This window comes from Manis pentadactyla, chromosome 8 (assembly GCF_030020395.1).
Source record: "Manis pentadactyla isolate mManPen7 chromosome 8, mManPen7.hap1, whole genome shotgun sequence".
Lineage (NCBI taxonomy): Eukaryota > Metazoa > Chordata > Mammalia > Pholidota > Manidae > Manis > Manis pentadactyla.
The window spans coordinates 42411596-42437174 of NC_080026.1; the positions used below are offsets into that span (position 1 = coordinate 42411596).

The 25579-nt window shown below is 39.3% G+C and overlaps 1 non-coding gene across 1 annotated transcript; it reads left to right on the forward strand.

The window, feature by feature from the left end:
- Positions 1–22075: 22075 nt before the first annotated feature.
- LOC118913023 (U2 spliceosomal RNA) lies at positions 22076–22271 on the forward strand. The gene has a single exon (XR_005025048.1). It is a non-coding gene; the product is annotated as a U2 spliceosomal RNA (small nuclear RNA).
- The last annotated feature ends 3308 nt before the right edge of the window (positions 22272–25579 follow it).

Here is a 25579-nt window from a genome sequence, read left to right on the forward strand (position 1 = left end):
CCCACGGTGGCAGGTCAGTCACTAGAATCCCACCCACTCAGAACGAGTCTGCATGCAGCAAGCCGGTCTCTGCCTCTGGGCCCCTCTTTGCCCCCGCAGCCCCACCACTCCAGTCTCTGCTCTCCTGCAGCCCTATGGCCATGCCACCGTGTCACCCAGAGTACTGGGGGGAGCTCTTCATGCAGAATCAATAGCGATGTATTGCCCACACGTGTAATGAGCTAGCCAACCAGAGACAGGTGAGAATCCTGACCTTAAGAACCTTCACTTTATACACACCCTCCTTTCCTCCTGTCCCTCACCTTCAGCCTGCCCAAACTATAGCTGTTATTTAAAACCAAATTCAAAAGCTTGGCCTCCTCTCCAAATGCATCCTTGGACCAGCTGTGGAGTCAGTTATGGTTGTTCACAACTTCTGCACTGAGCCCGCATTTCCCGGCCTCCACTTACCTCACAGTCCCTGCCTGGCCCCTACCACTGACTCCCTGCCCACAGACTCTCAGCCACCATCTCCTTCACACTCCAGGCTGCTTCAGAGCCAATTCTGCAATGATTCCCCTGCAAAACTCCTTCCACAGCTCCTTGGTGCCTCCAAGCTGAAGTCCAAGCTGCCAGCACTATGTTCCTCTCTGCAGAACTTGGTCCTTGCTGACCTAGCCCCTCCCTCCATCTCCACAGTGGCCAATGAGCTTCTCAGCATTTACGGAAAGCCCTCCTTCTCAGAATGGCACCTGCCTGACTCCCACCTCACCCCACAGGGGACTTACACAGCATGGTGCATGTTCACTTTGTGAGCCAGCTCCAAAGATCTCCTCCTTTTGGAAGTCTTTCCTCACCCACCACACTCCAGACAGACTGACTGCATTCTGCATTTGTACCTTCCACTTTGATCACTACATCTGAATAATTGGTTGAGTTTACACATCTGTCTCCATCTTGACAAGAGAAACACCTAAATAATAATAGTAATAGCTTACATTTATTGAGTGCCCGTTAGTGCTAAGCACTGTTGAAAACACTTGAACACTTACTTACACATGCTAATGCACTTGACCCCCACTACCTGGTGAGGCAGGTCATTCCCTTTAAAGACGAGGAAATCAAGGCACAACGACACTAAATAATGGTTCCCAGAACAGGCGATTAGTAAGGAGTTTAATCTCAGAGTTTAACACAGTACTGGTGCATAGTAGGTGCTCAGTAAATTCTGTGGGACTGAAATACAGTTGACCTTTAAACAGCATGAGGTCATTGGCAGAAATCACTGGACCCTCCCCAGTCAAAAATGTACATATAACTTCTGACTCCCTTGAAATCTTACTATGAACCTACTGCTGACCAGAAGCCTTACCAATAACATAAACAGTCAATCAACACTTACTTTGTATGTTACATGTATTATATGTGGTATTCTTAACATAAGCTAGAGAAAAGAACTTTTTTTTCAGATTGTCACTAATCTCCAAAAAATTTCCCCAATATATGTATTAAAAAAAAATCCACCTATAAGTGGAGTTCAAACCCATGCATTTCAAGCCTATGTTGTTCAGGGTCCAACTGTGTCTTCTTTGTGGTTAAACTACCTCAGATTCAGTTAAGTTAGAGGACAATCTCTCCTGCACTGTTCAGATCTCCCCACCTCTGGGTCATCAGCTTGTGTCCAAGGCTGAGGCCTCGTGGTGTGCAGCTCACGTGGGCACCCGACTCACATGCATCCCCCACCAGGTTCTTGGTGAGCTGCTCTGTGAATTCACAGCACACAAATATTTTATGACTGCATTTACTCTTCATAACAATATGAATGAGCAACTGAATAAAAGCCAAATCCCTTGTGAAGCCAGAGGAAGAGTGATTAAATTATAATCATCCTGGATTAATTAATCTATAATATTTGCTCTTTATATGAAAAAAGAAAATCAGCCTTCAACATAAAGGTTATGTACTCCTGAGATCTGTGTCTTAATAAAGAAAAGGCTTGGGGAAAAAACTTGACAAGCCCCCAAGATACGACATGTTGTAAATGTAGACAGAAGGTTATTACTGATATAAAATATATTCAATGTAATTATCAGCCACAACAAATAATCAGGGCGATGATAATGAATAATTAACATTTTTATACTTCTATAGTAATGTGTCCAATAGATAAGTGCACAACATTGAATTAATTTATTGTGCTATAGTGTTTTTAGTAATGAAAAGTGCCTAATCCCAACATCTCTTCCACCGCATTGCCAGATATTGGCAGAAATCACTGATAAGGTTATTTTCTTTGTTTTCTGATGAAATTGTAGTAGCGATACTGTAAAATATTTAGAAAAACCTAAATAGAGAAAAATAGAGAAATTGTGAGAAGAATAAACTAAGGCAAGCTATTGATCTCAGATCAGGAGGAAATAAATTTAAAGACATCACTTTTGGTCCCTGGAATTATGGGTGAATAAAGATGTAAGAAAAAAATGGTACCTACCTGAAAAAAAAGGAGTTGCGGAGGTAGTGAAAGTTCCTGTGGCCAGGATTCTCACCTAGCCCTGGTCAGCTAGGTCACTACACATGTGTGGGCAATACAGTGTTACTAACTCTATATAAAGAGCTCCGTCTAGTGCTCTGGTCTGCTGCACGGCTGCAGGAGAGCAGAGACTGTGGTGATGGCAGTGACAAGGACAGAGACTGAGGGCTGTGGGGGGCACAGAGGCCCAGAGGCAGAGACTGGCTTGGTGCATGCAGACTTGCTCTGAGTGGATGGGATTTTAGTGATTGACCTGCCACTGTGGGAATAAAGTTGGGTATAAACCCCTTCACCCCAAGAACGTTTCATTGTGATTTTTCAGTCTCATTGAATCCATAGTGAACTTGTTCAGGGCTGAAACACATTGGCAAGACAGCAGTCCACAGTGGACATGGGATCGTGTGAGTCAGATTCATCATTTCATTGAATTATGCTTCCTCTAGTCTGCAGTTCTACAAAGCAGGGAAAGAAAAGTTTCCACCATAGGGTTCAAAGTCACTTGTTTTTGCTCCCACATCATTTTGCCCCATGTTGGATTATAATGATCTGTTTCTCACACCTGCTTTCCTCCTCAAGCATAACAAGGGCCCTCTTCTATTCACCTTTTTATTTTCAGGGCCTCACTCAATGTGTGGATGCTCAGCAAAATCACTGAAGAATAAATTAATTGCAAATCTATGTATTTCTATTACCAGTGGGAGATATAAATGTCAGTGGATCTAACATGGTCATAATCTCATTCCTCCAGAATCTATTACCTAAAACAAGCATGGTGGCCAAAGACTGTGAAAGTAGGAATATGTGAAAAATGACTGGTTCCTTTTCTATTAAGGATTCACATGAAATGTAAATCAAGCAATAAAGGAACCCCTCTTCTGCGTGTGGAGGGCACAACATCAGTTAAGGCTTAGGGGAGAGACCAAATGGTATTTTGGACCTCCTCTTATTATTTTTCTACAGCAACCTCTTTTCAAACACTAATGTGTATACACCACCTGCTGATCTTGTTAAAATGCAGATTCTAATTCAGTAGATCCAAAGTGGGACCTGAGATGCTGCATTGCTAACATGCTCCCAGGTGATACTGGTTTTGCTGGTCTATGGCTCGCACTTTCCATAGCAAAGGTTTGTAGGACCTCTTTCTTTCTGCTTCACTTTTTTTGTGGAGTTGCTTTTAGATATGTTTGTATTTTCATGATATATGCATAATTGAAGAGGGGCAATCTGCTGATCTCAATTTACCATGGATATGGTGATCTTTCACAAGATGTTATAAAGGAATCAACATTGTTCACCTGATGTCAGAGCCATCCAACAGTAACTAAAGAGAAACAAACTCTTCAGTGCTAAGCTTATATGCTAAATGCACATTCATTCACACAGTGACTGTATCTCATTTTCTAATATAGTGGCATTGGCTAGTGTGTGGGCTGTCACAAGTGGAACATGCCCCTATGTAGGTTTACATTACCTTCACATTAGTATCTTTGCATTCTTTTCATACCAACAATCTTTGTCCATAGAGTGAAGGAGAGAAAAAGAATGAAGAGAAAAAGAAATGACCAAATCTATCATAACAATAACCATCATTTAGTCAACAACTGCTGAGAGCCTGGTTATATGATAAGTCTCTGATCCAGCAACTGAGGTGGCAGAGGCCCCAGGGGACTTTGGAATCTGATCAAAGGCCTAGATTTTAGACGTTGCTGACTTCATGCCTGCATGATGCCACATTTCCAAGTTTAGACAACTGCAGTAACTGTCTGAAGCAGATCCAGCACCTCAGTCCCTTGTGGTCTGAGAAACCATAAGACCAGAAAGTGTGCAACAGACACACAGCCTATAACAGCTGACACTTCAATTAATGAGATGAAGCATACCCATGGCAAGAGAAATTAGCACGTCTCCATGGATTAACTCCAAATGAGGAGAGGGCCCCCCATAAAACAGATGGAGGAAGAGGAATCATTTCAAACTAGTGTTGCCAGTATTTGGCTTTGCACAGACAGGACCAAATTTGGCTGTAGGGACTGAAGTGACTACTGGATTTAAATAAGGATGGAGCAAGAGAAGGGTCAAGTGAAGGTAGGCAAGAACAGGGCCAAAGGGAGCAGTGAATGGAGTGATCTGGCCAGATCCAAGGATCCTATGTGCTCTGGGAATGTGGTTCCCAAAGCTGGCTCTGCATCAGGGTCACCTACAGAGTGGAGTCAAAATGCAAACTCTCAACCCCCCGTCCCCCATACTGACAGCATCAGCTTCTCCCCCATAATGCAGCTGCCAGCCTGGGTCTTGGGTTGGCCTGTGGGAGCATCCCACCAGCCAAGGAGACTCTGATGGCCCAGGAGTCTGATGGTCTCTGAGAATGGAACCCGGATCCTTCCTCTTGGTGTTCCCAGCCTTAGTGAGATACCTGGCATGGAATAGGGGCTCAGTGCTAGCTGAAGAAATGGACTGAGTGGCCTAGGAAAGGAGAGAGATGAGGAGGACCTTCTCAGAGAATCATCAGGGAAAGGTTGAAGCACTGGGACTCTGCTCATGGAGGAAGGAATTTGAAATGTCTTTCCACAGAATAGACCCCCATCTCAAGTGTACTCAAGCTGTGGGTCTTTGGGCCAGGAATGGAAGTGGGCTGCACCAAACCAGGCTGAACCTGACAGCTCCCTCCTGCTGTGCCTGGGACAGAGTCAGAGCCTGGCGGTGAACTTGGTGAGGCAGGCAGGGCCAGGTTTAATGAAGAACATGCTTTTCTCTGCTCCTGTGCCCAAGGCAGCCCCAATCTTCCTCTCAGCCTTCATCAGGGCCCCTAATGGAATCTCTTTAATTCTTGTTTTTAGATTTCTGGAGGGGCACAAAGAAATTTGAAAAGAGGAACCTCCATGCTTAGCCACTATTGATTTATTTTCGTTCCGGTTGACAGATTTTTATATAAAAACAAAGAACAAAGTAATTCTCCAGGGCTGGCCTGAGTTGATTACATGAGAATCTGTTTCACCTTGCAGAACTGGGGAGGGCCTGATTTCCATTTGTGCAGCAAGCCTGAGACCAAGAAAGGGGCAGCCATACCAATGAAGAAAAGAAAACTTAAAGCAAATACCTGGAAGTCTGGAAAGTAAAATTCTGACAGTTATGGAAGGAATTAGGCAAGCAAATGATTTTTACTGCTTTCAGTCAAATTTGCAAATTGATTGGTTGACCTTCGCTGATTGAATATATTACTCATTGATTCTCTGAATGGTATCAGTGCAGACACACAACTTCAGAGATGTATCAGTTAGGAACTACACTGGCTATAAGTAAATGCAATCTGAAAAATAATGGCTTAAATTTAAATTTAAGCACAAATGAGGCATCTGGAGGTAGACCACCCAGGGATGCTAAAAAGGTAGCATGATGCCATCAGAGACACAGACCCTTATTGTTTTCTGTTTTGTCATCCTTCCCATCTGCTTGTTGTTTCATAGTGATAAGATGGCTGCTCTACTTTCAGCATTGCTTTGAAGATCCAGGCAAAAATAGAGAATATAAGAGGCAAAGAGACACGTGCTAGCTGAGTCTGCTCTCTTAAGATTGCCTTGGGAGTTCCACCCAACAACTTCAGCTTATACCTCATTCACTGAAACTGTTCCCAGTGCCATGATCAATACATAGCCATTTCCAACAACCTGGAAATTTCCCTTACGCCCATTCCAGCCAATCTCCACTTCTAACCTTCCACTCAGGTAACTAATGTTCCCTGCATTTTTTGAAGGGGTCAAATCATCACTCAGTTTTGAGAAAGGCCACATTAGAAGTGGAGGACAAGGACCCTAAAAACCGAGTGAAATGTACATATAGTTCTTGGGAGTTTGGAGTCTTTGTTATTGGCTGGACATAGGTAGTTAAAGTTATGGGATCTGATTTGATAAGACAGTGAAAGAACAAAAAGCCGAAGGAATAAGGAGGTGAAAGAAGGAAAGGAAAGGAAAAGGAGTGCTGGTCTGTCTGATGAGAGGGAGGCAGTCTGACCGAACTGCAACAAAGAGGCGCAGAATATGACATTCTAGAAGTTGTGAGGACAGTTTCCAGATGCACTGGGAAAGAAAGGACTTTCTTAGCAGAAGAAAGCACAAGTGCAAGTGCATGGAAGCTTGACAGAGTGAACTGCAATTAGTTCTAGCAGGAGTGGCTATAAGAAAAGTAGGAAAGGGCCAAAGGAGTAAGAATCACATGCCAAGGTAAGCACTGCAGTAGGGGAGAGTCATTAGAGGGCTTTAAGGATGGAGAATCACATGATCAGATTTGTGTTTTAGAGAGGAGACCCTGGCTAAAATCTGTAGGAAAGTGGAAGGAGAGCAAAATTAAGGCAGCTAGAAACTGGTACAATGAGCCCACTAAGAAGTCACATGAGTTGATTTGGAGACAGTTGGAAGGTGAGCAAGGAACTCTTACGATAGTAAAGAGGTAGAATAGGCAGGTTATATAAATTAAGCAAGGTCACATAGAACAGAAAAGCAGATGAGAAATTCAAACCTGGCCATGTAAACTTGAGCGAGTTACATAATCTTGGGCTTCAATGTTGTCATTTGTAAAATTACGTATTATTATTAGTACCTAATGTTGGGAGGTAATTCTCTGTGGGTCTCTTGAGTTTCTATACATCCTGTGAGCAAGGGACTAACTACTCTGTTTTGGGCTGTTTTCAAGAATATTTATACAGCCTTGGTAGAGCCCATGTCTCCTTCCAAAGCAAAGGGTAGGCATGTTGACTGCCCAGTATAAAAGATTCATGTCCCCTAAGCTCAGTGGAGCTTTGTTCAAGCTCAAACCAATGGTGGCAAGGAATATGATGTCACAATCTTGGCTTAGACCAATCAGCTTTCACACCCAGAGGATGGTATCTATCTCCCCCAAACCACATGGTCACATAGATAAACATGGAAACCTGAGTAAAGTGGGGTAGTATTTGGAAAGAATGAATATTGGTTAAACAGCCAGTAATGTTTGCCATAGCTAATTGAAAAAAAAAAGGTGCTGATTCATTGCATTTCTCCAGCCCATATATAAAGTGCTTATTTTCTCTGCACAGCATTTGATTGGCATAGCTAGCACTTTTCCACATAATATGGAGCTCATAAATAAAGAAGAGAAAGACCTGTATCTTCTGTACTATCTTCCAAGCTACCATTGAGGTTTGTTTTGAATAAGGCCATGCAATGCAGAATCTTCCCTTCAACTAGTGGGTCTTTCTAGTGACTCCTAGAGAGAATGTATTAAGCTCAAGTTAGGAACACTGCTACCTACATGCTCCTGGGGAAACTTGGAGTCAGATACATATCACATAACTTGCACAAGGATAGAAAGTGGTGATGCTGAGATTCAGACCATATTGGACTGTGCATGCCACCTCTTTCACTACTTGGGGAAAGAAAAAGAAGTGGATAGAGCTTAACATTTTGTTTCCCAGCATTGGTTTAAATAGGTAGTGTATGTAAAGGCCCTGGAGCATAGTAGGCACACAGAATAAGAAAGGAAAGCCCTGAAGGCTCACTGAGAGGTACAAGCATGCACAGTAGGTGAAGCTGTGGTGAGAGCCCTCGTGAATCGGTAGTCGTAAGAGAAGGTGATGAATATTTCCTGCTAAGCAACACTGTACTGCTAATGTATTTTCTTTCATTAAAATTATATGCTTGTATATCTAAAAGGGAAAGTATTTTTTAAAAAGCCTCTAAATCACTTTTTTTTTTAAAGAAAAACTTTGCCTGCAGCAATTAAATATTCCCTGCTATCCAAGTTCACCTCCTGTTTACTTTATTGAATGAGTGGAGACCCAGGTTAGAAAAACCTTTGCCTTATTAAGCCACCTCATCAGCAACTGCCTAAGGCAATTTGGAGAAAGTGTTGTTGTGTATTTCTTCTTCAGACTTCCCCATTTTTTTCCCATTCTTTCATGTAGATGTCTATCTAGAAGCATTCCCAAAGCTGAGAAAGGTGAAAAGAAAATACTACACAAAATAGTTAAAACCACTAAGGATTTATAATTTGTTCCAAATAAATCAAATAATTCCTAGATAAAAGGGTTACATTTTACAAAATCAAGAATAGCTGCACAACCATAACAAATTAAAAACAATTGTTCTATTCCTGATCAAGATACACAGTAGTTTGACCTAAGATTTCAGTTCTGCATATCCCATCAAATGCCTATAATTGATTTTCATCTTTCAGTAAAATCTTGTTACATAGATGAGCTATTGAAGATTTCCCTCTTGCCTTAGTCAATAGCATTTTTTATCATGAAAAGGATTATTATTACCCTTCACATTTGGGAAGCACAATTCATAAGCATTTATCCAATAGGAAGAGTCCATTGATCACTGATAGAAACGTTATATATTGTAGGCCTGAATGCAGGCCAGGAGCAGAATTCAAATAACTGCGATTTCAGATACTGAAATGGTCCACATAGTGGGAGCAGATGTGTTATGATTAGTAAGTTCTCTCTCTGAGCCAAAGTGAATGACACTTGAATTTCCTGAACAGCTTAAGTTGAATGTCATAGATGAGCCCTCCTCAGGAAGTAGAGTGAATACTAGGAAATCACTCAGGCCAAAGAGAAGAATCAATGACGTGCAGGTCAGGGATGGAGCAAGGAGAGGTGGTGAGGGCACAGAAAGAGCCCTTGTCTAAGCTCTTTCATGGAGTGGAAAGGCTCCCTTGCCATCACCCAGCCCACCATGCTTCATTTCATCTGAGGTGAGATCAGGGCTCAGAGAGGTGGATTGACTTACCTAAGGCCCCCAACTAGTTGGGCTGAGCCAGCTTTCATGAATCTTAACCACTTGTTCTCAACTCATCATCTCTTAACCAACATCTCCTAATAATTCCTTTGCTTAGGAAATCCATGTTGACTGCGGGTCTCAATAAAGACACATCAAGGGAAAGAGAATTTCCAAGCTGGAAGAAACTTCAGTGATCACCCAGTTGCTTCATTCAGCAATGGGAGACAGTGGGCTCTAAGGGGCCCACGGATTGCCCAACAGCACTTCTTTGCCAGTTTTCTCCCTATAGAGTTGATATAGCAAGGAAAGAAGGAGGGAAAGGAATAGCATCTTTTTACCCAGTTGGCCTTCCCCACTGTTGCCTCATGTCCTGACTCAGCCTCTTCTCTCTTCTCTGAACAGAAATAAAGGTGGAACCCTGGGAGCCTTCCACTTCTTCCACTCCCTCTGCCAACCCTCCCAACCCAGACACCAAATGACAAATGCCTCCTTAGTCTCCTCAACTGGTGCCTCTTCTCCACCCCACCCCTTCTTTCACATTCCTTCTTTCTCACCTGTGTTTCTGTAACAACCTCCTCACCATCTTCAAGCTTGCCCATCTCTAATCCATTTTCCACACTTCCAAAGGGTGCATCTGACAATAGCACTTTCCAGATGGAGATCTTTTATGGCTTAGTTATCTTTGGAATAAAATTCATACTTGCTGTATGGCTATACAAGATCCTTCCTGATCTGACTCCTGTTCTCTTAGACTCACCTCCATCACCCATTCATGCACTCAACACATATTTATGGAGAGTGTAATATGTGCCACACAATCATCTAGGCACCAAGGGCATGTGCACACACTGGCCTATACACTATCCTTTACACTTCTGTTCCAAGCAGAATGGCTTATATTCCTCAGTATGACTGCTTATCTGCTGCTATTCTTATGAATTTCCATTTTCTCATTTCTACTTATACTTCTTTTCATTTTATACTTCTACACTTGGTTTACACACATTCTCCTTCAAGAATCATTCTCTGACCTCTATGCTGGATGAATGACTGACATCTTTCCATAGTTCACAGAACTTGTGATATATTATAGAAATGGTGGTCTTGTCTGCATCCCCCACTGTGTTGTAAACTTGTTGAGAACAAACATTATTCCTGTCTGTACTCCTAGCTCATGACCTAGTGCATAATAGCATAAGTGGCATTCAATAAATATTTGTTGAATGAATGAATATGAGAATGAAGTCTCATCCTCCTAAACAGATGGGTTTTAGTACTTCCATGACTCATCCACAGAATTCAACTGTTTGTCTGTACATTTCCCTTTACAGTTTTCTCTCTGACTTCTAGGAAGTTAACCAGAGGAAACCTTCTGACAAAAAGTGAACTCCAGCAGTACAGGTCTTACAAGATAATGAACCCCAGTGTATGTGTGCATGCATGCTCACATATGCACGTGAGCCTCGGAACTTAAGTGATATAAAGAAAGGTAGTGAATCTTCATCTCTCACATGTCCTACAGAAAGAGAAAAATATTTGTTTTGACCTTGTAACCATATGGAAATTACGTAGCTTTTCTAGAAATTAGTTTCCCCATCTGTAAATTAAAGGACATTTCACTTAGAAAACCTGAGGAAGGTCAATAACTGGAACAGAACAGTTGCACATATATGCAAAAGGTTGTGGTTTTTTAAGACCAAATATATTCTAAAAACTTGCAGCAGAAAGACTGTTGTAAAAAACAAAAACAAAAGTTCAAAAAGAAAATCCCACTAAAAATGTATTAGAACTAATAAGCAAGTTCAGCAAGGTTGAGGATACAATATATAAAAGTCAACTGTATTTCTATAAAAGAGCAATAAGCAATCCAAAAATGAAATTAAGAAAACAATCACATTTATAACAACAAAAAGTACTTAGGAATAAATATAACAAAAAGTATAAAACTTGTGCTCTGAAAACTATAAAACATTTATAAAAGAAATTAAGGAAGACCTAATTAATGGAAAGACATCCCATCTTCATGAATCAGAAGACTCAAAATGGTTAAAATGATCATAATTCCCAAACTGATCTATAATTCAATCTTCATCAAAATTCCAGATGACTCCTTTATTATACATTGACAAGCTGAAGCTAAATCTGATATAGACATTTGAGGGACCCAGAGAAGCCAAAACAATATAGAAAAATAAGAAAATGGTTGGAGAACTTCCACTACCCAATTTTAAAACTTACTACAAATCTTCAGCAATCAAGACAGAGTGGTACTGGCCTAAAAATAGATATATAGGTCAATGGAATAGAATTAGGAGTCTAGAAATAAACCTTTACACTGACAATTGATTTTCAACAAGGGTGTCAAAACAATTCAATTAGGAGAAAATAGTCTTTTCAACAAATGATACCAGGGTAATAGGACATCTACATGCAAAGGAATGAAATTGGCGTGCTACCTCAGACTACATACAAAAACCACTCAAAATGAATCAAAGACCTAAGTGAAAGAGCTATAAATATGAAACTCTGAGAAGAACATAGGCTTAAATCTTCATGACCTCAGATTAGGCAATGGTTTCTTATATATTATATCAAAAGCACAAGCACAACAATAAAAAAGGTTAACTGGACATCATCAAAATCAAAAACCTTTGTGCTTTAAGTGACACCATAAATCAAGTAAAAAGACAACCTGAAGAATAGGAGAAAAATATTTCAAATCATTTATCTAACTACAGACTTGTATATAAAATGTATAAAGAACTATTACAACTCAATAATTAAAAAACAAATATCCCAATAAAAAAATGGGAAAAGGATCTGAATGGACATTTCTCTAAGGAAGAAATGCAAATGGCCAATAAGCATGAAAACATGTACAACATCATTAGTCATTAGGGAAATGGAAATCAAAACCACAGTGAGATACTGTCACACTAAGATGTTTATAATCAAAGATGGATAATAACAAGTGCTGATGAGGATGTGGAGAAATCAGAATCCCCATACACTGTTGACTGTTACATGGTGCAGTTGCTTTGGAAAGCAGTCTGGCAGTTCCCCAAGTGGTTAAACATAATTATCATGTGATATACCAATTCTCCTTTTAGGTATATAACAAAGAGAAATGAGAGTATATATACACACAAAAAAACTCATACATGGATATTCCTAACAGCATTATTCATAACAGTTAAAAAGGGAAAACAACCAAATGTTCATCAACTGAATAATAGATAAATAAAATTGTGGTTATCCAATAATTATTCAGCCATAAAAAGAAATGAAGTACTGATTCACAGTACAATGTGGATGAACTTTGGACCAAAGGACCATGTATTATATGATTCCATTTATATGAAATGTCCAAAATAGGCAAATCTATAGAAACAGAAAGTAGTTAGTGGTTGCCTAGAGCTGAGAGGAATAGAGGGCTTGGGGGTTGATAGCTGAGGCATGTTGGATTTCTTTTTGGGGTAATGAAAATATTATAGAATTGACTGTAGTGATGGATATACAATTCTGTGAATGTACTAAAACCATTGAATTTTATACTTTAAATGGATAAGTTGTATGGTAGGTAAGCTGTATTTCAATAAAACTGGTAAAAAAAGTTTTTTAAATCTAGACACCCACCACTTACATTGATTTCCGTGTCTTCAGGGCCTCCATGTGCTGTGCTTAATGCTTACTAGCCAAGGTTGTCATTATCTGATGCTTGTGTTCCTGTGCATGTGCACACACAGACATATAAACACAAACCTATGAACATATACACAGTCACACACACATATACACAGTCATATAGATTCACACACAGATGCATAAACACACACAGACACACAGGCAAAGACATACAAACATATACACAAACATACAGATTCACACACACTAATCAGCTCCTTGGCCAAAGAACTACCCCGGCTTTCTGTTTGCGGCAATAGCCAGGGACTCATTTAAATCGGTACCAAAACAATTACTTTTGTTTATTTCCCCTCTAGCGGGAAAAGGGGAGTAAAGAGGAAGGGGATGCAATGTGTCACTGTGAACTTCTCGCTTACTGCCTGTGTGGGACTCTGACTTCACTTCAGCAGCCTCCAAGCCCAAGTCCCAGGAGTCAAAGAAATAATGAGGTCTAGTTGGACCAGCTGATGCTGCCTTCCTTGTGTCTACGAAAGGCAGCTGCCTCAGTGGTGTGATTTCAGAAGAGCCAGACAGAGCCGTGCCCACAAGTGTATCCTCTATATCCTACCCACCTATGTCCAGGCATGAGGCCAGTACTGAAAACTCACTTGTTCAGTGCCGAGCTTCTAGATTTCTGTGACTCTCATGCTTGATTCCCAATGCCTCTTCCGTCACTTGATTCTGCCTAGGAGGCAGACCTGCTTGATGTAGGTACAATCCCATCTAACTCGTTTCAGTAAAGAGCACTGCCCTAATTAAGATCTCTGATATGTAGGAAGAAGTTTACTGTCAGTTTTTGGAAAGTTCTTCCTGGCTCTTAAGAAAGCCTAGGGAAGCCTCTTGCTTTCTCTTCCTGGATATGAACTAGGAAGTATGTAACCCTGACCGCTCCTGGGAGCCACCAGACACCCACAGGGGGAACCAGATTCAGGATAAAGCTGATTCTGCAAATGTTAGGCGGGGACAAGATGAAGTTCCATCTTTGATGGTAGTCACCAGCTCAGTCCTGGAACCCTCTGTATTTCTGGACTACCTATCACATGCAACAATAAATCTGTCTGTGGTTGAGGCAGACTGGAATGAGATTTTGGTCCTTGAGATTGAGAGCATCCTAACTATTGCAGACTTCCAGAGGGTACATATTGTACCTTGGAGAGGACCGTGACAGCAGTCAGCATGTGTGTGGCCAGCTGTAAGGGGGCATTCTCCCACTTGCCTATATATCTATGAGTACACATTTATATGTGTGTGGTGGGGTGAGTAAGAGCACATAGCTGAATGGCTGAGGTCACATGCTCATTCACTCATTCATGGAACAAGCCCATGCTAGGCCCTCACTATGCTCAGCAAATCTCCTAATGTGGGGAAAGAGTATAAGTGTATGCCTGTGTGTGTAATCTCTGAGAACACATGTGCAAATGTGTACATGTAGTCACCTGTGTTTTGCCAGAGTATTCTTGGATTTGTCTATTTGTCTGCAGTCTGCTCTCTTCACTAAAGTCAGGGTCATCAGAACGAAGAGTCCTTATCTCCACATCCCATCCATGTCTCATCATTAATTCTGTGATGAACAGAGAGGGAAAGACGATGGGGGGAATGTCAGTGCCAAGTGCTGTACAAACGACAGGCTCTGGCACTCATGATCTTTGCAGCAGGAGGCAAGGCCTTGGACCTCAGAGGGGCGGTGGCATGAAGCACATCCCAACAAGGTTCATCTCCATAATTGATTTCTTCTGGCAGGTCTGACCTCCTAATGGTGCCCTGCCTAGGCTGGCGCTATTATAATTAGTCTCTGGTCCCTGAGACACCAACCACATGCTGGCTTAGAGAGACTGGCTGCCTGGTTTTAGAAACTCATCATAGGTGACCCATAAAGCAAATAATTCACTTTACAAAGCAGTGCTGTTTTGATCCTCCTTTTTATAATGGTAAATTCTAGATGTAATTTAAAATTGTTAATATTACATAGTGCTAATACGTTAAATTAAAAAAATTATAACATCTCTATACATACCAAAAAGGCATTGGATTAAATTCTGCTTCCATTTTTACTTTTAAAATATTTTATTAAATGAGATACATATTTCTGCAAAATGAGAAATAAAATGTTCAGCCACCAATGTTGTATTTAATAATTAATCACTAGAGACATTTCTATCAAAATCAGGGAAAGATGAAGGTAACCTCTGTTAAGCACTATTATTTAATATTTTTCTGGTTGGAAATTCTAACAAATGAAACAAAATAAGAAAAAAAAGAGATACATACAAAAGAAAAACCAGATTATCATCATCCTGCAGAATCTTGACATGTTCATTTTGACAATGATCTCTATTATATCTGACTTCTGAATGCTAGATACCAACAAATCTGGAAAAAATAAATAGTGTTCTCTACAATGATTATTTGATCTTATGTTATTACTTCAGGTATGACTTCAACCAAATAATTACTGTCTATTGGTTAAAGGTTACTTATTTCAAAACTCAAACCATCATATTCATCGAATGTTCTCCAGCACTAAATTGCTTATAACTAAAAATTCAATACAATCCTGGAGGTATAAATTCGCAGATACCATATTTTTCTGATGTTAAGATGCAATTTGAAAAAAACTGTACATATTTGAAAAACTGGGGCATGTCTTATAATCAACGTATATGTTTAAATAACAGCCTGAATGGCTATTATTGAGCATTTTCCAGGTTAGACACATTGTGGTTCTAATATTGTGTCTAATGGAATATGGGAGGCTCACCTAAGTGTGTTGTACTCAGCCCCAAATGGTCTTGGATCACTGTGCTGACCCAGCCCATAGGTCTTCCTTCCTATATGGACCAGTTTCCTTTTGAACACAGTGATTTGTTAAGCTTTGTAATTTTCATAAGGGAGATTTAACCTGATCTACCTAGTTGATTATCAAAGATTATCTCACTTCATCTAGAAAAGTTTCAACCCAGGTTCTTTCTGGGGAAGACAATCTTGAACCCACTTCCATCCAAAACTAATCAAGAGCTGGTGATAAGAAATAACACCTGTAGATAACGGTCTAGGCACACACAGGCTTCCTCTAGATCAGTTGTGCTTAAATGGTTTTTAACCATGGAAATGCTTGTTCAAGCATTAAAGAGATGGATGCAGAGCTCTTCTGAGGGAAGTAAATGAAGGAGTAAGAGCCTTACCACCTCAACTCCCTGGAGAGCCTCAACAGATTCCCGAGAGCATAGTTTGAAATTAATTATTATGGATGTCTTTCATGTGTACCTGGGTCATTCAAAATCACCAGAGGCTGATTCTCTAGACAATTGTTTTTAATGCCTGAGCTTTGGATGTAAACTATTCATCTGAATAAAGAGATATTCCCCAAATGAATTCACCAATGTGAGTGCACCATGCCAGTGAATGAAACTCATAATGGTATATGGAGGTTGTTGAGGACATTGTATCATTAAAGAAGATATTTACAAAAAAACTTTTAAAACAAATATTTATATAACTTTGTAGATGAAGAAATGGAGGCACAAAGAAGTTATACAAATTGCCCAAAATCACACATCTCTGAAGTGGTAGACTGGGGTTTGAACCTAGGCATTTTGTCTCTGGTCTACTTTCTTTCACACTACCTGTTTCCTTTTATAAACATTCACAGGAAAAAAAAAAATCCTTTCAGATTTCAATAATAGAAAAAGCCATCATTCTGAATGGATGTTTTTTTGAAATTCCAGTCTCTGGTTCTTACAACTAAACATCATGTCCTCTTTACTGAGTCTTCAGGGGAGCTCAGAAGCATCAAGCGAGTTTTTAAGAGACTCTTCCATTATCTTGACAAAATATGAGACTTCTGTAGTCCTGTACATTTTTTCATTGTGGCCAATTTACAATAGCCCATGTGGCTTCCCTGCTATGGATGTGGTAGAAGGAGAGCCCCTCCATCGCCCACCCCAGAGGCCCTGTTCCCACTTCCCTGCAATTCCAAATATCTGCCCAGGTCAGACATTAGGAATCTCTCCCACTGCTGACCTATAGCATCCACCCTTTGGTGTTCAGAAGGCAAAAACACCCATCAGACCCAGGGAGGCCCTGCAGGCCCATCAGGAGGGATGGAGGAGAGGAGGGGCAGGGCAGAGCAGCCGGCATGGGCCAGCAGTCAGGCCGAGCAGTGTCCTGGCCAATGAGGGGATCTATTTCCAGGCAAGAGCCTAAATCCAGGCAGGCAGAAATGTTATTGTGGGATTGGACAGCTGACACTGGAACTCAGGAGCAAAATACCCAAATCCCCAAGAGGAAGAATTGAGTTTTTCTTGTCCATTTTATTATCAAAGCGTATGAATTTTCCCTCTGTCTGGACAAGAAAATACCTCCAGTTTTTGGTGGGGATTATAACAGCCTTAGAACTCACAGAAAGATCTGAGACAGGAATTCACACACAGCAGCAGTGACACAGTAAGTGAAATAAATGGGCTCTGGGACACATTAGTGCTTTCCCTGAGTTGACCAAGTGGAAGATGAGATCCTTGGGAGAGGAGCAGCAGGAGGGCGCTCTCTCCTAGGAGTGGGGAAAGCTCACAAGAGACTAGAAAGCAGGAGCTTTGGCCAGTCCCATCTAGGAGCCCTGACTGCTATCTTGGAAGGTTCCTAGAAGCTCAGGGCCGCTGTGAGCCTGGGTTTGTGTCCTACAGTAGCCCCCTACCTGGTCACACAGAGATTATAAGCAGGAGTTCAAGGAGTGTTGTGCCCCCTAGAGAATGCCTTGACTCCACTTGGCTATAAAAAGTGCCTGGACCCTTTCTACAGCCACTTTATGTCATTCTAGGTACAAATAAAGAAGTTACTTCAGCAGCTCATGCCCATGCTAGGGACATGGATGTTGGCCACAGATACATGGTCCCTGAAAGGTCACAGGTCCTGATCAGCTACTAGAGCTTCATGTTGCCAGTGTGTGGGTTCCAGGTACTGGAACCAAGGTGAGGGGAACAAAGCAAGACCCCCATTACTGAAAGCAGGCAACTAGGCAAAAGTCAGAAGGGCAGCTAAGCCAACAGGTGATAAACCATGAAGCTAAGGCACCTGAGACCTTTCTATTTCCCCAAAGCATTGATTCTCTATTCAGCCTGCACATTACAATCCCTGGGGATATTTACTTTTTACAATACTACATGTCAGACTCTATTCCAAATGAGTCTGATATGGCAGTCTGGGGTGGAGCCTTGACTTGACTTTTTGTAATGCACACCATATGACTTTAATATGCAGGTGGGACTGAGAACTACTGCACCATAGTATCTCCCAAACCTTGGTCAATAGTTGTTGAAAGAATTGGTGAGTGGTCAGAAGATATCTAGCAAGTCGTCTTACCCATAGTGGGGACCCAATAAAATTGATTATTGTGGCACTCAAACTCTCCTGCATTTGTGGTTCACAAGAATGTCATGAAGATGAAAGATTAACTCAAAGAAACAAAGGTATTTATTGAATTATCCAAAGGTAATGGATGTGGGGGTTTATACCCCTTATTTCTGTGAGTTAATATCAGGGACCTGCTTGTGGACTTCAGGGGAATCTAGGGGGAGCACTGACCTCAGTGGGGCAGATTGAAGAAAAGGATGTGGATCCAGGATGTTCTGGATCCTGGATGTTCACTCAGGTTATCTCATTGCAATGTATGGAATCCAGGTAGCATTCAAGAGGGAACAACATCTCAAGTAGAACCCCAAATTCTGAGCCTCAGATTGAAGGAATGAGATGAGGACATCCTAGGGAATTATCACGATGAGGCATGGAGTCAGAAAGTAGGAGGATGAGAAACAATTTGTGATGTTGAGTCCAAACAAGAGAATGATGAGAGGGAGGCAGTCACCTAGTTTTTATACGCAGTTTGAGGAAATGGGCAGCTTAATGTTGGGGGGCTAGGTCTGCAGTATTGGGCAACAAATACGGTTAACCAACTACTAATAATAAGAAGCTTTTCAATTCACCAAGGAGACACTCAGGCAGGGGATAAAACAATTCTCAGAAAGAAGATGATGAAACAAGAGAGTGGTTTCATCCTGCATGTATTCTCAAAACATGTGGCATTTGTGTGTAGATTTATTTTCTGAGTTCCCTTGCCTTGTCTCTATAGCTCTTTCCCTTAACCAGGAACCCCCAGCTGTCTCTTTGCTAGTTTCTATGTACCACATTACTGATATGGTCGTTGTTTTGCTTTCCTTCAGTTTTTGGATGGAAAACTATGTACCATGTTAAAAATGGCATTAGTCAGACTTATGCTTTCAGTCATGCTGAAGTAGCTAATATAAGGTTAATTTTTCTTACTAAAAACAATATAATTTGTAAAACAATGCCTGAAGACCTGGACAGCAACAAGGATAGCCAGGATATAAGGGACAAAGAGAAGGCAATAAGAGTGCTTTGAGTTGAGTGTTAAGGGTTGATATGTTGATATGCTATGGGCTATGTTCCCTTGCCAAATTCATGTTGAAGTCCTAACCTCACAGGCTATTTGGAAATAGGCTTTTTGTAGATGTAATTAGCTAAGATGAGGTCATACTTTAGTGGAATATGCTTCTGATCTAATATGGTTATGTACTTATAAAAAGGGGAAGTTTGGACTCAGAGACAGAGACAGAGACCGAATGCTATATGAAGATTGGAGATATCTTTCCACAGCCTAGGTATTGCCATAGCTAGAAGAAAGGCCTATAACACAGAACATATCCTTCTCCAGCATCTTCAGATGGAAAATGTCTCTGCCAATACCTTAACTTTTAGCCTCCAGATATGTGCGACAATAAATTTAGGTTGGTTAAGTAAAACAGTGTGTGGTATTTTGTTATAGCAGCCCTAACAAACTAATACACTGAGCTTGACATTTTGTTTACAATTTCTTCTCAAGTAATTTGTCAACATATAAGTTACATGTTGATAAGCCAAGCAGGTTCTGAAAAGCTAAAAACTAAACAGAGATTTCCATAGAGTTATAGTGTTGTTGAGACGATTTATCTTAGCAACCACTAAACAAACCAGAGTTTCAGTTGAGATTCAGGAGTTAGGAAGAAATGGAAATATACAGCATGGCTGTTGGATTAAAGTAATTTGCTCATAGTCTAACTGTCTGCCAGAAGAAAAGTAAATGCTTATTGGAAGAAGATAACTTTCCCAGAACTTCTATAGTTTATCTTACACAAGCCAACCCAGACACAGGGCTACAGGTGCTTTGGATAATACAGCTATCAGACTAGGACTTTTACAATATGTAAGATTAATATGTTCAAGAAAATTGTTGAAGATATAGTGAATTTCATCACAGAATTGGAATCTATAAAAAATCAAATGAGAAATGAAATACCTGAAAGAATTAAATAGTCCCTACATTAGAATTAGTAAACCAAAACATAAATCAGATCAAGAGAAGATATCCAGATAGAAGCCCGTAGACAAAAGGTACCGAAAATGCAGACATTTCCATTTGAGACACACAGAACACCATGAAGAAATCCACTACACATGCAATTGGAGTCCCAAAAAGAGAGGAGGGATGGTCAGATGTAATATTTGAAGAAATACTAACTAAACATTTTCCAAAACCACTGAAAGACATCAAGCTACACATTCAAGTAGTTTTAAGAAGCCTGAGTAGGTTATATGGGGGAAAAAAATGCAACAATTATACACATAGTCAAACTGTTGAAAAACAAAGAAAAAGAGAAAATCTTGAGGGTATCCACATGAAGTTACCAGCATGATGATATCGTATAAGTGGGTATACATGGATATACACAAAAATATTTATAGATGTTTGCAAATATACACAGGTTAGTATGCACATGATATTTTCTTGCTCTGTCAACTGAGAGGATCTGGAAGCAAAGACATCTCATCAACAATGAGCACAGCTAGCATCCACATCTTGGTCTCTAATAAAATTCTCCAGTAAAAGGAACCAGAAATCCTTTGAGAAATGACTGATTGTATCAGCTGGGGCAGTCAATGTACAATGAGCCCAGAGCATCTTACAGACCAAAAAGTAAAGAAATGCTAAAAAAAGAAATCCACATTAATGAGAGTCTGGCAAAGCAATACAGGAACACAGGAGCCAACTGAAATAATAACCAATGGCCAAAGATGAAACAGTCTGAGCAAAAAATAAATTAGTATTGGATTATAACAGAGTATAAAATATCCAATAGTTCATATGATTTAAACAGATGACTAAATGAATGAATACATTAATAGGGAGAAGAGACAAATCTCCTGTGCATAAGAATTCTAAATCATTTATATAGGTACTTTAAGCTCAAAGAGGTGGAACATAACTCCTCATTCCTTAAGTGGAGGCTGCCATTAGCAATTTTCTTCCAAAGAGAACAAAATAGAAAAGGAACAACTTTAAAGTAGAGAAATCTGACAAAAATTACCTTAACCAGGTGATCAACAATGATTTCATGTTGGTAACATGTACACTTTATGTGATATAATGAGAATGGCACTGTACTTCTGTGGTCTTACTCCCCAAAAAAACATAATTTGAGTCCAATCATGAGAAACATTTAATACAAATCCCAGTTGAGGGACATTCTATAAAATACCTGACCAGTACTCCTCAAAACTGAAGGTCATCAAAAACAAAATTGAGAAATTACCAAAGCCAAGAGACATGATTAACTAAAAGCAATGTGGCATCCTGGAACAGAAAAAGTATATATTAGGTAAAAGCTAAGGAAATCTGAAATAACATATGAACTTCAGTTAAAAATATTGGTTAACAATAATACTAATTAACAGTAGGGGAAATGAGGCATGAGCTGTGTGAGAACACTCTATACTACCAGTGTAACTCTTCTCTGTATCTAAAAGTATTCTAAAATAAAAGTTTATTTTCAAAAAAAAGGTATCCACATGGAAAGGATACATTACTTTCAAAGAAACGATAATAGGCCTTAAAATGACATTTAAAAAAATCATGTGTGATAGAAAAAGACAGCAGACAATGAAATTACACCTTTAAAGAGATGAAAGAAAATAACTGCTAATCTAGATTTCTATACCCAGTAATAATTTCCTTCAAAAATAAAAAAAAAACATAGATATTTTAGACAAACAGTGGGAATTCATCACCATTAAAATAAATACTAATCGCTTTTTGGCTAAGATCAAGTGTAGTATTTGTTCTTATCAGTTTAATATCTGATACATCCTCTATCCGAGGACAATATATTAAATGGATTTTTAGAGCAGGGAGATGGAATAAGAGATTGCTCTGTCCACTCCACGCATCGACCTGGTGGTATTGCAGTACTTCCGGAAACAGTGCACCTTCTCCAGGGGGGGATAAACAAACAAACAAACAAACAAATAAATAAATATTAAAAGAAATTCTTTTGGCAGAAGAAAAAATATACCAGATAGAAGCATGTTAAATCAGGAAATATTCAGAAAAGAATAAATATATAGGTAAAACTAAGTTAGTATTACCTTTTTAAAACAATAGTAATGTATCATGGAAATTAAAATTTATGTAGAATTAGCATGTACACTATTAATATCACAAATGGCAGTGGAAGAAGATGGGTGAAGTTAAAATATTCTTAAGTTTTGTATTGCACAAGAAAGATAAAAGACCTAATTTAAGGTAGGCTTTAATAAGTAAAAGATGAATGTTGTAAAATCTAGAATAATTTCTATACACAGATGTTTTTAAATGAAGCAAAACCCTTCTAAATAATCCATTGATCAAAGGATAAATCACAACAGGTAATACAAAGTATTTTGAAGTGGGTTTAATCAAAAGATGACATGTCAATATTGTGTGATAAAGCTGAAATAGTGCTTAGAGGGAGATTTATAGCCTTAAATGTATGTTAGTAAAAGAGAATGAAAAGCAATGATCTAAGCTCCCATCTCAAGTAGGATGTATTTAAAGTAAGTAAATAAAGCAAATGAATCCACAAAAACTAGAACAAAGGAAATAAGAGCAGAAATTAATGAAGTCAAAGTCAACTTACAATGGAAAGCATCAACAGTCAAATTAAAATGATTAACTGATTTAATCATAAAATAATTGAATAATTGAGTGATAACCCTAGGAAGGTGACAAAAAGAGAGAGAAGACCAAATACCAGAAATGAAAAAAGGAATATCATTACAGAGTCTACAGATATTAAAAATTATAAAACTATATTATAAGCAGCTTTATGCCAGTACATATGCCAGTAAATTAGAAAATAAAATGAGAAAACTACCCAGTAATAACTTTGAAGTGGACACAAAAATAGAAGAATATAAATAATCCTATACCTATTAAAGAAATTGAATTTGTAATATAAAACTGGCTAGGACAAATTCCAGGCCCAGATCACTTACTACTAGAATTATTCCAAACATTAAAAGAAGAAATAACACCAATTTTTCACAAATGCTTTTAGACATTATTAAAAGATGGAATACTTTCAGACTCATTTTATGAATCCAACATAAGTATAGTACTAAACCTGAAAACAATATTAATAAAAAGAAATTACAGATAAATATCCCTCATGAACATAGATGCAAAATCCCAAACAAAAATACTAGCCAGTAAAATCTAGCAGTATGCCAAAATATCAAAAAGATCAGCAATGCAAGCTTGACTTAACATTTAAAAAAAATCAACCATATTAAATTCACCATATTAAAATATTAAGGAGAAAAATTATATGATTACATCAATAGAGGCAGAAAAAGCATTTAGCAACATCCAACAGCCATTTATAATTTTAAAAGAACTTTCAGCAATATAAGAAGAGAAGGGAACTTAATTAATCTACTAGAGTGCCTACAAAAATCTTAAGAACATCTTAAATATTGTTGAAATAATGAGCTTTCTCTCTGACAACAGGGATGAATTAAAGAGGTCTGCTATCACCAGTTATATTCAGCATTGTATTAGATGTCCTTACCAGTTCAATAAGTTAAAGAAAACTAAGTAAGTAAATAAATAAATATTAGAAAGGAAGAAATAAAACTGACCTTTTTAAATTTATTATAATTAATCTACAATTACATGAAGAACATTATGTTTACTAGGCTCCCCCCTTCACCAAGGACCCTCCACACACCCCATTACAGTCACTATCCATCAGCATAGTAAGATGCTGTAGATTCACTACTTGTCTTCATTGTGTTGCACAGCCCTCCCCATGCCCCTCTCTACATTATACATGCTAATCATAATGCCCCCTTTCTTTTTCCTGGCCCTTATCTCTCCCTTCCCCCACATCCTCCCCAGTCCCTTTCCCTTTGGTAACTGTTAGTCCGTTCTTGGGTTCTGTGATTCTGCTGCTGTTTTGTTCCTTCAGTTTTCCTTTGTTCCTATACTCTACATATGAGTGAAATCATTTGATACTTGTCTTTCTCTGCCTTGCTTATTTCACTGAGCATAATACCCTCTAGCTCCATCCATGTTGTTGCAAATGGTAGGATTTGTTTCTTCTTATGGCTGAATAATATTCCATTGTGTATATGTACCACATCTTCTTTATCCATTCATCTACTGATGGACACTTAAGTTGCTTCCATTCCTTGGTTAGTGCAAATAGTGTTGCGATAAACATAGGGGTGCATCTGTCTTTTTCAAACTGGGCTGCTGCATTCTTAGGGTAAATTCCTGGAAGTGGAATTCCTGGGTCAAATGGTATGTCTATTTTGAGCTTTTTGAGGAACCTCCATACTGCTTTCCACAATGGTTGAACTAATTTACATTCCCACTAGCAGCGTAGGAGGGTTCCCTTTCTTGACAACCTCGACAACATTTGCTTTTGTTTGTCTTTTGGATGGTGGTGATCCTTACTGGTGTGAGGTGATATCTCATTGTGGTTTTAATTTGCATTTCTCTGATAACTAGCGATGTGGAGCATCTTTTCATGTGTCTGTTGGCCATCTGAATTTCTTCTTTGGAGAACTGTCTGTTCAGCTCCTCTGCCCATTTTTTAATTGGATTATTTGCTTCTTGTTTGTTGAGGTGCATGAGCTCTTTATATATTTTGGATGTCAACCCTTTATCAGATCTTTCATTTATGAATATATTCTCCCATACTGTAGGGTACCTTTTTGTTCTATTGATGGTGTTCTTTGATGTGCAGAAGTTTTTCAGCTTGATATAGTCCCACTTGTTCATTTTTGCTTCTGTTTCCCTTGCCCGGGGAGATATGTTCATGAAGAAGTCACCCATGTTTATGTCCAAGAGATTTTTGCCTATGTTTTTTTTCTAAGAGTTTTATGGTTTCATGACTTACATTCAGGTCTTGATCCATTTTGAATTTACTTTTGTGTATGGGGTTAAACAGTGATCCAGTTTCGTTCTCTTACATGTAGCTGTCCAGTTTTGCCAGCACCATCTTTTGAAGATACTGTCATTTCCTCATTGTATGTCCATAGATCCTTTATCTTATATTAATTGACCATATATATTTGGCTTAATGTCTGGAGTCTCTATTCTGTTCCACTGGTCTGTAGCTCTGTTTTGTGCCAGTACCAAATTGTCTTGATTACTGTGGCTTTGTAGTAGAGCTTGAAGTTGGGGAGTGAAATCCCACCCCCCACTTTATTCTTCCTTCTAGGGATTGCTTTGGCTATGTGGGGTCTTTGGTGT